The sequence below is a fragment of the Lissotriton vulgaris genome, chromosome 8 (genome assembly GCF_964263255.1).
Source record: "Lissotriton vulgaris chromosome 8, aLisVul1.2, whole genome shotgun sequence".
Classification (NCBI taxonomy): Eukaryota; Metazoa; Chordata; class Amphibia; order Caudata; family Salamandridae; genus Lissotriton; species Lissotriton vulgaris.
Window position 1 is genome coordinate 880687170 of NC_141696.1, and position 6666 is coordinate 880693835.

A 6666-nucleotide genomic window follows, 5' to 3' on the forward strand; every position below is an offset into this window, starting at 1 on the left:
CAAGAGAGGCTGGCTAGGGTTTCAGAAGCAGGGCCCGGGGCTTGAGCTCCGTCTGGCAGGCCATGGGGTTGTTGGAGCCTCCCCGTCCTGCAAGCCGGCCGTGGTTCCGGGCGTTCATCAGGGCCAAGGGAGGCTCTCCCCAGCCTGGCTAGGGTTTCGGAAGCAGGGACCGGGAGCGGGCCCGGGGGCCTGAGCTCCGTCCGGCCGGCCATGGGTTTGCTGGAGCTTCCCCGTCCTGCAAGCCGGCCGGGGTTCCAGGCGTTCATCCGAGCCAAGGGAGGCTCTCCCCAGCCTGGCTAGGGTTTCGGAAGCAGGGACCGGGAGCGGGCCCGGGGGCCTGAGCTCCGTCCGGCCAGCCATGGGTTTGCTGGAGCTTCCCCGTCCTCCAAGCCGGCCGGGGTTCCAGGCGTTCATCCGAGCCAAGGGAGGCTCTCCCCGGCCTGGCTAGGGTTTCAGAAGCAGGGACCGGGAGCGGGCCCGGGGCTTGGGCCCCGTCCGGCAGGGCCCGGTGGTGCGGGAATAACCCTCCGTCCTGCAGCCCTGGAGCCCCTGGAGCCCCCGGAGCCCCGGAGCCCTGGAGCCCTGGAGCCGCCCCTGGAGCCCTGCAGCCCTGCTGCCCTGCAGCTCCGGAGCCCGTGAGCCCTGGAGCCCCCGAGGAGCCCTGCAGCCCCGTAGCCCTGGAGCCCCCGAGCCCGGCAGCCCTGGAGCCCCCGAGCCCGGCAGCCCCGAAGCCCTGCAGCCCACGGAGCCCTGCAGCCCCCCGAGCCCTGTAGCCCTGCAGCCCAGGGGAGGCTCTCCCGGGCCTGGCCTAGGGTTCGAGAGCCGGGCCTTGGACCGGGCCCGGGGCTCGGGTTCCCTCCGGCAGGCCCTGGGGTGCGGGAACCACTCCGTCCTGCAAGCCGGTCCGGGCGCCGGGGACGGAGGGTCCACCAGGGCCCAGGGAGGCTCTCGGGGCAGGCAGATTAGCGTCCTTTCGGTCCCCGCCATCTGGTCGGCCCTCTCCCCTCGGCCATCTGGTCGCCCGCAAAGCTTTCCTATGGGGCGACTAGATGGCCGGGCTTCCCTGGAAGTCCCGATGGGGTGCCATTTGCCTCCCGGATCCCAGCCAGGGCTCCAGGAGGTCGTGCTCGTTTGCCGCCTGGGTCCCCTCTGTCACCTCGAGTGCACGGATTACAAGAAAGGGGGGTAATTTTCCTCTGGATTAGTAGGTGCAAGGGTATGCCCAAACACCCTCCCGGGGCTGGTGGTTCCCTGCCGGGGACCAGATGGGATGTGCCCCGGGCAACACCTCCCAGGTGTCCGGGGCTCCCTCCTCCGACCCGCGGCGTGGGGAAGAGCCCGGGACGGGCACCATGGGTCCCGGGCCCTGCAACCCCTGAGCCCTGCTGCCCTGGAGCCCCTGAGCCCTGGAGCCCCCGAGCCCTGGAGCCCAGCAGCCCCGGAGCCCCAGAGCCCCGGAGCCCTGCTGCCCTGCAGCCCCCGAGCCCCCGAGCCCTGGAGCCCTGGAGCCCAGCAGCCCCGGAGCCCGGAGCCCTGCAGCCCCGGAGCCCCGGAGCCCCGCAGCCGTCGAGCCCTGCGGCCCCCTGAGGTTCCGTGACGATTTGAACCCGTGTTTTCAACATTGTCGTAAATACATAATTTTGGTATCAGTGAACCGCAAATGATCCATTTAGCATATCCTGGTGTTTTCGCTATGCTATGAGCAAGAGCACTCCTGTTACGAGCACATTTCTGATCTACCCATGGCATGCATCTTAGATCACGGAAGCCATTTTGTATTTCTTGCCCTCACATAGACAATGGACACGCAGTGACCTCTTTCACTTAAGGACACGTAAACTTTAGCCGGAGATTCACCTTGCTAGTGACACGTGCACCTTAGAACAGAACACGCCATGGCTACATGACTCGACAGAAACTGCCTCCTCTGCCCGAGGCCAGTCCTGCAATACTGGTTCTCGTGTTCGTTGGCCTGATCATGATTAGGCGGCCCAAGCTGGTAGCCTTGCCCATTTACGACCCACAAACATCTCTTATCCTGCTTTTCTATCTTCTGCACCTAGCTCTGCTCCTTTCCTTCTGGGCCTTTATTAGGGGAAGGTAACGAAATTTACGATGAGGCGGTCCGGGTCTTGAATGAAAAGTTGACATGGGATTATGATGGAACAGTGGGAACCCCTCGTTCGTAATGTTTTGACATCAGATATTATTGACGATTCCTGTGCAACGCCAAATATTTATTGTTTAGGACACAAAGGTTTTGGAATGCACTAACATGTAAAGAATTTGCCCGAAGCCCAATATTCAGTATATAAGGAGCAACCCTTTTTGTACAAATCGAACAGGCTCATAGAATCTGCCCGTGTGTAGTTTCTGTGACTTCTGTGTCCCTGCAGTAATAAACCTTTGGTCTTTGACGCCACCATCGAGAAGCTTGTGTTTCTGTTTATTTGTGCGCCGAGACAGGTAGAACTCCGGGGTCTTCGGGTGTTATCCCTGACACCTCTGGACGGAACCAAAAAGTCCAGAACTCCAATTGGCGCCCAACGTGGGGCGACGTCATTCGGTACTGGTCCAAAAGCCTGAAGAGTTCGAGAAGCTTCGTGAGAAGATTCCTGACGGAGGCGCCCCACTTCATCGATCCCGGCATATCGCAAAAGTGGCCCGACGTTCTCTTCCACGAGGGTTCCCGTTCGGACGGCTGCAGTGGTCCGTTGCCTTGACCGTCGCCCTGTCTTGGACCCGAGGTGCAGTCCTTAGTACGGCGAGACGTGACGGGTTTCTCCTTGGTGACGTCTTCAGTACCTCAGTTAAGTATTAAGTGGTTGCTAGTTGGTTACCTCGTATGGGTTGTTCCTGTTAGGGTAAAATCCTTTTTAGTTCTTGGTTTGGTTTGGTTTCGTAAGATTATCACTGGTTGTACTAGTTACGATAATCATTTGGTTTAGTTTTGGGTATCGATACATTTGTTCGCTTTGGTAGGCCTAAGTTCTTGGTTCAAGTGCGCACCTTTGTTTGTGTTTTTTGTCTGTTCTGTGGTCCGGATTATAAAATGGTAAGTCGGAAAAATTGTATGTTGTCGTGTTTTGGTTGCAAAAGTGATTCCCGGTTGGAGGATTCATGTCTGGTTCCCCCGATTGGAACTCCTCTTTATGATCTATATTGTAAGTTTGGAGTGGGTCCTATATCTTATAATGAGGTATGGGTCCGATTTACGGAGAAAGACGGTGTCCTTAGTTGGCCACTGCATGGTAGTTTTGAACCCCAAGTTATTGATAATTTAGAAACGAAATTGTTCAAGAAGAAAGCCCGGCCGGCAATGTTTGATTCTCTTCGTTATTGGCGAAAAGAATCTAAACAGCGAGAAATTAAAAAGTTGAAGAAAGAACAAAAAGAACAAGAGTTGACTTTAGAACAGTCTGCTAAGCAGCTGCAACTCAACGAGTCTGAGAAAGCAATGGAGGTGGCCAATAGAGAGCGTAATTTAGCGATAGACAAGTGCTATCCTGCCTTGCCATCGAGTACAGCTAAGATAGTAGAGGACCCCGAAAATGATCCTCTGTTGTCTTACTTGTTACGGTCACCCCCACCGTATGCACAGGGTGCTACGGCTCCACCTTTACCGGTTGCTGGACAACCTGGTATTCCTGCTCCTGCTCCCCCGAATCAAGCTCCTGTACCTCCTGTGGTCAATGTTAATGTTCCTTCGGCACCCCCTCTTCCAGGGTTGCTGGCTTCTCTACCTATACCTGTATCACTTACACCTGCTATTTCACAGGCTACTTTGCCTACTACTCCTACTGCTCCTGTTCTATCTGTTCCAACTGCTACTTTATTTTCTGCTTCTGCTAGGGTTATGACTCCGCTTTCTGTTCGTCGGAGAATCACGGATTCTGTCTTTAAAATTCTATCTCCCTTCTATAAAACTCTAATTAAAACTTCTGCCTCTGACTCTGACTCTGTGCAGAGACGTAGTCAGCTTCCCAGTACTGAAGAACGGGGAATATTAGATTCCACAGCTCTTAGATGGATTTCAAAAAGTGGAAGATATAGTACTAGAGATGTATTAGATACATTTATGCAATGGAAAGAACCGACACAACGATATGTGTTCGATGAAATGTGCTCTCTTTTGCGTGAGGAATTGGAAGAGGATGACTCTGAATCAAATTTAGAAGAATTAATTAATGTTCAGAAAGAGTTTGCTGCAGGTATGATAGTTGGTCAAAATATAAAAGAAGCGATGGAACTGATTTTAAGTTATAGGAATGATCCATCACTTCGTTCACCGAGGGAGTTAGAAAAGCGTAGTACGAAGCAGAATCGCCAATATCCAATGAGGGAGGTTCCTCCAATTTAGCGCGAAGCTGTACAAGCTGACGTACCGAATGGTATTGCTGCCGCTCCGGCCCAATTCCAGAGAGTGTGGATACACATTCCGTGGAAGCGAGCCGAAGTGTTAGCAGTGAAACAAGCCTTGCCTGATCCGCGTAAGAATCCAGACGGATATTACAAGGAGTTAGCGCAGACAGTTGAAGCTTGTGTGATGAATTTAGCGGACATTGACATGTTATTTGGGAATGTAGTTCCGCAACCAATTTGGGCTAAAATTCGAAAAGAAAATCATCCAGTTGCCCTAGGTGGTGATTGGGCAGCTAATATTGCAGCGGATGGTCAGCAAATAGGTGGATCCAAACCCGAACCTCTAATTGCTAATTTACCCGGTAGAATAATTGACTTAATGAAGACTCTGATGCCAGCATTGCGCGTTAACTGGGACAAATTGTCCGCATGCAAGCAAAAGAAGGACGAAAGTGTTTCCGACTTTTTCACAAGGTTTGAAGAGACTTTCGTAGATCATAGTGGTCAGGATATGAGTACTGAAGGGGGACAGAGATTATTCGTTGATAAATTTGTACACAATCTGTTGCCAGAGCTTAGTAATAAATTGAAAGATTCCGAGAGTGCGTGGGCTGTCTCTACGACTGCACAAATACTTGCGACTGCCCAGTACTATGAAAATAGGGATAAAGAGGAGAAGGAAAAATCAGAGAAGAAGACAAAAGATTTAAAAACTAAAGTTCTTTTACAGCAAGCGTATCCGCCTCGCATGAATCAGACTAATACACAGCAAGGGTCATATCAAAGGACAGATTATAATTCTCAGAGACCGCGATACCAGTGGAATCAGTGTGCATATTGTAAGAAAGAAGGTCATTATAAAAATGATTGTCCAGTCTTAGCGCAAAATAATGCTGCGGCAGCTCAGAGAGGTCGTGGTGGTTATATGCAAAATTCTAGGGGTCGAGGACGAGGTGCTATGCCTCCACAAACGAATGATCGCCCTTCTAATCATTTTGATCAGCGAAATGGACAGTCTGCTCAACAAAATAGATCTCAGCAGTATCATGTTGAAGACTATTGTGAAACTGGTGAAGGATTTCAGCAAAGTGAGTACTAGGACAGCCATGGACAAAGAGAGGGAGTAGTATCAGTTCCAGTAGATCAGAGTGGGCCTTATGTCGCAGTAGCAACATCAGGTGTAGTCAAACCGTTTCTGTTGGATACTGGTGCAGCAAAAAGTTCTATCATACATGAGAAACTCCCTGGCGCACCTTTGTCTGGCTTAACAAATGTTTCTGTAGGTTTTTCAGGCGCCCCTGTTTACAACCCCGTATCTGGTCCTTTGTCTATTTCTGTTGGACCACGTAAATTGAAAGCACCCTTGATTTTGACAACAGGTTGTAATGAAAATCTGCTTGGTTTAGACTTGTTAAAAAACCTATATGCGACATTGTACTGTTCTCCGGAAGGAGTACAGCTTACGTTAGGTAAAAGAATCACCTCTCCAATGTACTTGTCGATGGATGCGCTCCCACCAGAGCTGCGTTCTCTCCCTGATACTCTTTGGGCGACTGGTCCTAACGATGTTGGTCTTTTAGAAATTCCACCATATGTAGTCACTTTGAAAGCGAATGTCAAATTTCCACGAATCCCACAATACAAAATCTCTAGTGAAGGTGAACGCGCACTTTTATTAATTGTGCAAGATTTGATCGAGAAAGGTGTAGTAGAAGAAACTAGAGGAAATGTCTGTAACAGTCCTGTATTGCCAATTCTGAAACGTACAGATCCTTCAAAGCCTCCAGTCTATAGGTTTGTAATAGATCTTAGGGATGTTTACAAGATTGTGATTCCACAGTTTCCTGTGGTTCCAGACATAACTGCATTATTAACGTTGATTCCAGCTACAGCGACATGGTTTTCAGTTATCGACTTAAAGAATGCCTTTTTCAGCATTCCAATAGCCGAGGAAAGCAGGGATATTTTCGGCTTCACTTTAGGAGGTCAAAGCTTCAAGTTTAAACGTGCTCCACAAGGGTATTGTGAGAGCCCGTCTATTTACAGTCAGGCATTAAAAAGTCAGTTAGATTCCTTTGTACTTCCTCCTGGTTCTGCTTTAGTGCAGTATGTAGATGATCTTCTAGTGGCTGCCGATGACAAGGAAACTTGCAAAGCAGCTACAATTTCCTTATTGCATCATTTGTCTAATTTGAATCACAAGGTGTCACCTTCGAAAATGCAATACTGTTGCCAAGAAGTGACCTACCTAGGTCATCTCTTGTCAAAGGAGGGAAGAAAGTTGACCCCAGAGAGAATAAAAGC